The sequence below is a fragment of the Eubalaena glacialis genome, chromosome X, assembly GCF_028564815.1.
Source record: "Eubalaena glacialis isolate mEubGla1 chromosome X, mEubGla1.1.hap2.+ XY, whole genome shotgun sequence".
NCBI lineage: Eukaryota > Metazoa > Chordata > Mammalia > Artiodactyla > Balaenidae > Eubalaena > Eubalaena glacialis.
The window spans coordinates 77,626,394-77,633,945 of record NC_083736.1 but is presented as its reverse complement, the minus strand read 5'-3'; positions in this window follow the sequence as shown (position 1 = coordinate 77,633,945).

Here is a 7,552-nt window from a genome sequence, read left to right as displayed (position 1 = left end):
AATGAGATCCTTGCTGGGTAGAGTAATGTTGGTTGTAGGTTTTTCTCCTTCATCACTTTAAGTATATCCTGCCACTCCCTTCTGGCTTGCAGCGTTTCTGCTGAAAGATCAGCTGTTAACCTTATGGGGATGCCCTTGTGTGTTATCTGTTGTTTTTCCCTTGCTGCTTTTAATATGTTTTCTTTATATTTAATTTTTGATAGTTTGATTAATATGTGTCTTGGTGTGTTTCTCCTTGGATTTATCCTGTATGGGACTCTCTGTGCTTCCAGGACTTGATTAACTATTTCCTTTCCCATATTAGGGAAGTTTTCAACTATAATCTCTTCAAATATTTTCTCAGTCCCTTTCTTTTTCTCTTCTTCTTCTGGGACCCCTATAATTCGAATGTTGGTGCGTTTAATGTTGTCCCAGAGGTCTCTGAGACTGTCCTCAGTTCTTTTCATTCTTTTTTCTTTATTCTGGTCTGCAGTAGTTATTTCCACCATTTTATCTTCCAGGTCACTTATCCGTTCTTCTGCCTCAGTTATTCTGCTATTGATCCCATCTAGAGTATTTTTAATTTCATTTATTGTGCTTGTCATCGTTTCTTGGTTCCTCTTTAGTTCTTCTACGTCCTTGTTAAATGTTTCTTGCATTTTGTCTATTCTATTTCCAAGACTTTGGATCATACTTACTATCATTATTCTGAATTCTTTTTCAGGTAGACTACCTATTTCCTCTTCATTTGTTAGGTCTGGTGTGTTTTGACCCTGCTCCTTCATCTGCTGTGTGTTTTTCTGTCTTCTCATTTTGCTTATCTTACTGTGTTTGGGGTCTCCTTTTCACAGGCTGCAGGTTCGTAGTTCCCATTGTTTTTGGTATCTGTCCCCAGTGGCTAAGGTTGGTTCAGTGGGTTGTGTAGGTTTCCTGGTGGAGGGAACTAGTGCCTGTGTTCTGGTGGATGAGGCTGGATGTTGTCTTTCTGGTGGGTTCGTCCACGTCTGGTGGTGTGTTTTGGGGTGTCTGTGGCCTTATTATGATTTTAGGTAGCCTCTCTGTTAATGGATGGGGCTGTGTTCCTCTCTTCCTAGTTGTTTGGCATAGGGTGTCCAGCACTGTAGCTTGCTGGTCGTTGAGTGAAGCTGGGTCTTGATGTTGAGATGGAGATCTGTGAGAGATTTTCGCCGTTTGGTATTACGTGGAGCTGGGAGGTCTCTTGTGGACCAGTGTCCTGAAGTTGGCTCTCCCACCTCAGAGGCACAGCCCTGATGCCTGGCTGGAGCACCAAGAGCCTTTCATCCACACGGCTCAGAATAAAAGGGAGAAAAAATGGAAAGAAAGAAAAAAAGAGGATAAAATAAAATAAAATAAAGCAATTATAATAAAAAATAAGAAAAAAATTATTAAGAGTAAATTTATTAAGAAAAAATTTTTTTTAATTTTTAAAAATAGATTTATTAATTTTTTATACTAAAAATAAGAAAAAAATTATTTAGAAAAAATTTATTAAGAAAAAAAATTTTTTAATTTTTTAAAATAAAAAATATGAAAAAACTTATTAAAAATTTTTTTAAAAATAGAAAATAAGGAAAAAATTATTAAGAAAATATTTATTAGGGAAAAAAAAATTTTTAAGCCAAAAAAAAAAAAAACAAACAAACAAACAAAAAAAACGGACGGACCTAACCCTAGGACTAACAGTGAGAGCAAAGCTAAACAGACAAAATCTCACCCAGAAGCATACACATCTACACTCACAAAAAAAAGGAAAAGGGGAAAAGGTAATATATCCTGCTCCCAAAGTCCATCTCCTAAATTTGGGATGATTCGTTGTCTATTCAGGTATTCAACAGATGCAGGCACATCAAGTTGTTTGTGGAGCTTTAATCTGCTGCTTCTGAGGCTGCTGGGAGAGATTTCCCTTTCTCTTCTTTGTTCGTACAGCTCCCGGGGTTCAGCTTTGGATTTGGACCCGCCTCTGCATGTAGGTCCCCTGAGGGCGTCTGTTCCCCGCCCAGACAGAACGGGGTTAAAGGAGCAGCTGCTTCGGGGGCTCTGGCTCAGTCAGGCCGGGGGGAGGGAGCGGTACGGAGGAGGCGGGGCGAGCCTGCGGCGGCAGAAGCCGGCGTGACGTTGCAGCAGCCTGAGGCGCGCCGTGCGCTCTCCTGGGGAAGTTGTCCCCGGATTACGGGAGCCTGGCCGTGGCGGGCTGCACAGGCTCCCGGGAGGGGCGGTGTGGAGAATGACCTGTGCTCGCCCACAGGCTGTTTGGTGGCGGCAGCAGCAGCCTTAGCGTCTCATGCCCGTCTCTGGGGTCCGCGCTGATAGCCGCGGCTCGCGCCCGTCTCTGGAGTTCGTTTAAGTGGCTCTCTGAATCCCCTCTCCTTGCACGCCGCGAAACAAAGAGGCAAGAAAAAGTCTCCTGCCTCTTCGGCAGCTGCAGACTTTTTCTCGTGCACCCTCCCGGCTAGTTGTGGTGCACTAGACCCTTCAGGCTGTGTTCACGCAGCCAACCCCAGTCCTCTCCCTGGGATCCGACCGAAGCCCGCGCCTCAGCTCCCAGCCCCCGCCCGCCCCGGCGGGTGAGCAGACAAGCCTCTCGGGCTGGTGAGTGCTGCTCGGCGCCGAGCCTCTGTGCGGGAATCTCTCCGTTTTTCCCTCTGCGTCCCTGTTGCTGTGGGATCCGCGCTGATAGCCGCGGCTCGCGCCCGTCTCTGGAGCTCGTTTAGGCGGCGCTCTGAATCCCCTCTCCTTGCGCGCCGCGAAACAAAGAGGCAAGAAAAATTCTCTTGCCTCTTTGGCAGCTGCAGTCTTTTTCCCGGACTCCCTCCCGGCTAGCACCGAAGCCCGAGCCCCAGCTCCCAGGCCCCGCCCGCCCCGGCGGCTGAGCAGACAAGCCTCTCGGGCTGGTGAGTGCTGGTCGGCACCGCTCCTCTGTGCGGGAATCTCCGCTTTGCCCTCCGCACCAATGTGGCTGCGCTCTCCTCCGTGGCTCCGAAGCTTCCCCCCTCTGCTACCCGCAGTCTCTGCCCACGAAGGGGCTTCCTAGTGTGTGGAAACCTTTCCTCCTTCACAGCTCCCTCCCACTGGTGCAGGTCCCGTCCCTATTCTTTTGTCTCTGTTATTTCTTTTTTCTTTTGCCCTACCCAAGTACGTGGGGATTTTCTTGCCTTTTGGGAGGTCTGACGTCTTCTGCCAGCGTTCAGTGGGTGTTCTGTAGGAGCAGTTCCACGTGTAGATGTATTTCTCATGTATCTGTGGGGAGGAAGGTGATCTCCGCGTCTTACTCTTCCGCCATCTTGCCCCTCCCCCTTCTTTTATTTTAAATTGAGATATAATTGACATACAACATTGTGTAAGTTATATATCGCAACATGATCACTACAGGAGTGTTAGCTAACACCTCTATCATGTCACATAATTATCCTTTCATTTTTTTTTTGAGAACAGTTAAGATCTAGTCTCTTAGCAACTTTAAAGTTTATAATACAGTTTTGTTGTCTATAATCACTATGCTGTGCATTAGATTTCCAGAACTTATTTACCTATTAGTTGCAAGTTTTTACCCTTAAACAACATCTCCCCAGGTCCCCCATCTCCAAGCCCTTTACTACATTGCTTCAGTATCTGTTTAGTGTGACTTCTCTATTGACTCAGTGATGTAAAGGATGTACTAGCAAGCCATATTTAAAAGAAACAGAAGGAAGGAATAAGGCAAATATTTGAAGCTAAATACTTTCACTTCATTCCCAAATATCTAAATATCACAGAGAAAGTTGGATTACAAACAACTATCCAAATACATTTTTGTAGAGTAGCATATTGATAAATCATGGCATCAGTAGCACAGCCCTGAACTTTTAAAAACATATTTTATTTTGGGTATTTTTTAAATTTAAAAGGTAATATGTCTACAAATAAGAAATGCTGGAGAATGTGTGGAGAAAAGGGAACCCTCCTACACTGTTGGTGGGAATGTAAATTGGTGCAGCCACTATGGAGAACAGTATGGAAGTTCCTTAAACAACTAAAAGTAGAGCTACCATATGATCCAGCAATCCCACTTGTGGGCATATATTCAGAGAAAAACATAATTTGAAAAATACATGCAACCCAATATTCATAGCAGTGCTATTTACAATAGCCAAGACATAGAAGCAACCTAAGTTTCCATCAACAGATGAATGGATAAAGATATGGTACATATATGCAATAGAATATTACTCAGCCATAAAAAGGAACGAAATAGTGCCATTTGCAGCAACACGGATGGACCTAGAGATTATCATACTAAGTGAAGTAAATCAGACAAAGAACGACAAATATTATATGCTATTGCTTATATGTGGAATCTAAAAAATACAAATGAACTTATTTACAAAACAGAAAGAGACTCACAGACATAGAAAACAAACTTATGGTTACCAAAGGGGATGTGGGATAAATTAAGAGTATGGGGTTAACAGATATGTACTACTATACAGATAAACAACAAGGATTTACTGTATAGCACAGGGAACTGTATTCAATATTTTGTAATAACCTATAATGGAAAAAATATGAAAAACAATATGTATATATATATATGTATAACTGAATCACTTTGCTGTACACCTGAAACTAATGCAATATTGCAAGTCAACTATACTCCAATAAAAAGGTAATATATGCTCCTAATTTTAAAAAGTCAAACAATACAGAAGTGTATAAAGTAAAACCCCAAATCCCTTACCTTCTCTCCCAATCCTACTCTTGGGCAGTAACCAGATTTGACAGTTTGATGTGTTGTGAACATGCCTTTATTGTTTCTGAAAAATCATCTACACTTTCCATTAAAAAACTGTTATGAAACTCATAATTGACAGTTATTACGACAGTGAGTCCAGATGTTGGTAAATGTTTTGCATTTAGTGTGCTTGTTCTTAGAGCACATCTTCTTTGTAATGATTGAGATGCAGGGTTCAAAGGGCCATGCAAAGTTCATATAGTTCTTCCTACTTTAGGAAATCTGTTCTTCCGCCTTCTTTTCTTTCTTTCATATAGTCATTCATTTATTTATTTACTCCAATATGTACTGAGTGCCTACTATATGTCTGGCACTGGGAATACAATCGTGAGCAAGATAGACGTGGTCCCTGCTCTCGTTACAGGTTAGAGGGAAGAGACAAATATACTATTTTAACTCAGGGTGATGAATAGTATGAGAGAATGTGCTTCTTAAACTTTAGTGCACAGCAGAATCACTTGGGATTCTGGCTAAATTGCAGGCTGGTCCTACACCAGACCCACTGAATCTGGAGGGTGGATACTAGAAATTTGCATTGTAATAAGCTCCCAGATGGTTCCAATGGGAGTGTTTTCTTTCTGTGACATATAGAGGAAGAAGGGGTGCAATAGGGAGTGAGTGGGGGGCAAGTTTGTTTAAAGGGAGTCAGGGAAGACTTCTGCAAACAGTATGTCTAAATTGAGACTTGAACAGTGAGTCAGAATTAACTAGGCAATTGGAAGTTGAGGTTTGGGAAGTGGGTAAGTGCATAAGAAGAGAGACTTGCCTGAATCTGAGAGGGAGAGGGCCTACACTCAAGAAATGAAAGAAGTTCAATATGGTTAAAGAATACAGTTTGAGGAGGGTAGGTAAATGGCAGGTGTGTAGGTGGGTAAGAACCCCCATGGAAAGGGTAGCTTGAGGTGATAACCAAGGTTGGTACCACAGGGATTGTTAACATTTAGAGGAAGTGTGGAGGAGGAAGAGGTCAAGAAGACTAACAAGGGCCATTCAATTATTTTCTGTCATATCCTTGGTCAATTAACTATCTCTTTTTTTCCATTTATACATATATCATTTTCTCTCTAAATATAAAAATAATCCCTTACATTTGTACTTTCTTATACATTTTTTCTTTTGAGTGGACCCTCACAACAAATCTGTGAGGTAGTTTGGGCAGGAATTATTATTTCCATTCTACACATGAGAAAACTATGGCTCATAGAAGTTAAATTTCTTAAGGCCTCAAAGTTGCTAAGAAACACAGAATTGATTCTTGAACTAGGATTTTTTTATGTTTGTTATGATTTGTTTTGGGGTTTGTTGATGTCAAGTTCAATGTTCTTGTACTCTCTATTTCCCTATTTGAGGGTATTATGAATTCTGACTTTATCTTCCAAAATTCTATACATTCCAGCCAACTGAAAACCATTACAAAGTTTAGCATATCATCACCAAACTAGTGATGATGGCACAGGGCCCAGGGCCAACTTAAGCAGGACCTATTCTTTTTCACCCCTCTCTGTGATGGATAACTCTAAATTTTTTGTAACAGATAGGCTTGTAGAAGAAAAAGAGTGTGTCTTAGAGTATATGTTGCAAAATCACCAGCATCTTTTGAGTACTTATTAACTAAGCACGATATTCATGGTAATAACCTTTTCTATAACAGCCCAGGATATTACAGAAGATAGTTTACTGCTATGATTTTCAGTTTCAAAGTTCAAATGAAGCAGAACTCTCTCATCAAACACCATTGACATAAACTCAGTTTCTGGAAATGTGCTTCCTTTAACTTTGCTTCCTTCTATTTTGCATATTTCCTAATAACTCCAAAGAGAACTGAATTATCAATTTCATCAACTTTCTTATCCTTTTTAGTTTGCTTTCACCCCAGAATTATGTTCTTCTTAAGAGCTTCTAATTTTACCTTTCATTTTCTCCAAGAATATTACTTCTACACTAGAGGTGGAGAAAGACTGTCATTATTCCTGTTTTAGAGTTGGGATTTCCTTTTAAACTGGGGACATTTCAGAAAGATAATAACTAAGTGGCTAAAGGTTAGTAAGACTAGTGGGTACAATTAAGGGGAAGAGAAAATAAAATTTCTTTGGGGCCATAGCTACAGTATCAGTCCCCTGCCTCCACCATACTCTGGAGGGAGAGGCTTTCCCAGAGAACTAGTTCAGGAGCAGGGATATTTGAAGAGACTAGAAAGGTAAGATTATAATAATATTTAATTGGGTTACTAGGCAGTTTAAAAGGAGGAGTCTTTGAAGGGGAAAAAGCAGGATTTAAATTACATTAAATTTCTTAATAAGAATTAAAGCAAGGATAAGTTATTTCATAAATATTTCTTGAATTATTTCATTCTAGTACTTGAATTTTTTTCTTTTTAGTCTTTTTTTCATTGAAGTATAGTGGTTCAGTTATATATATATATATATATATATATATATATATATACACTTTTTCAGATTCTTTTCCATTATAGGTTATTACAAGATATTGAATATAGTTCCCTGTACTGTATAGTATGTCCTTGTTGTTTATTTATTTTATATATGGTAGTGTGTATCTGTTAATCCCAAGCTCCTATATTATCCCTCTCCTGCTTTCCCCTTTGGTAACCATGAATTTGTTTTCTATGTCTGTGAGTCTCTTTCTGTTTTGTAAATAAGTTCATTTGTATCATTTGTAAAGATTCCACATATAAATGATATCAAATGATATTTTTCTTTGTCTGACTTACTTCACTTAGTATGATCATCTCTTGGTCCATCCATGTTGCTGCAAATGGTATTA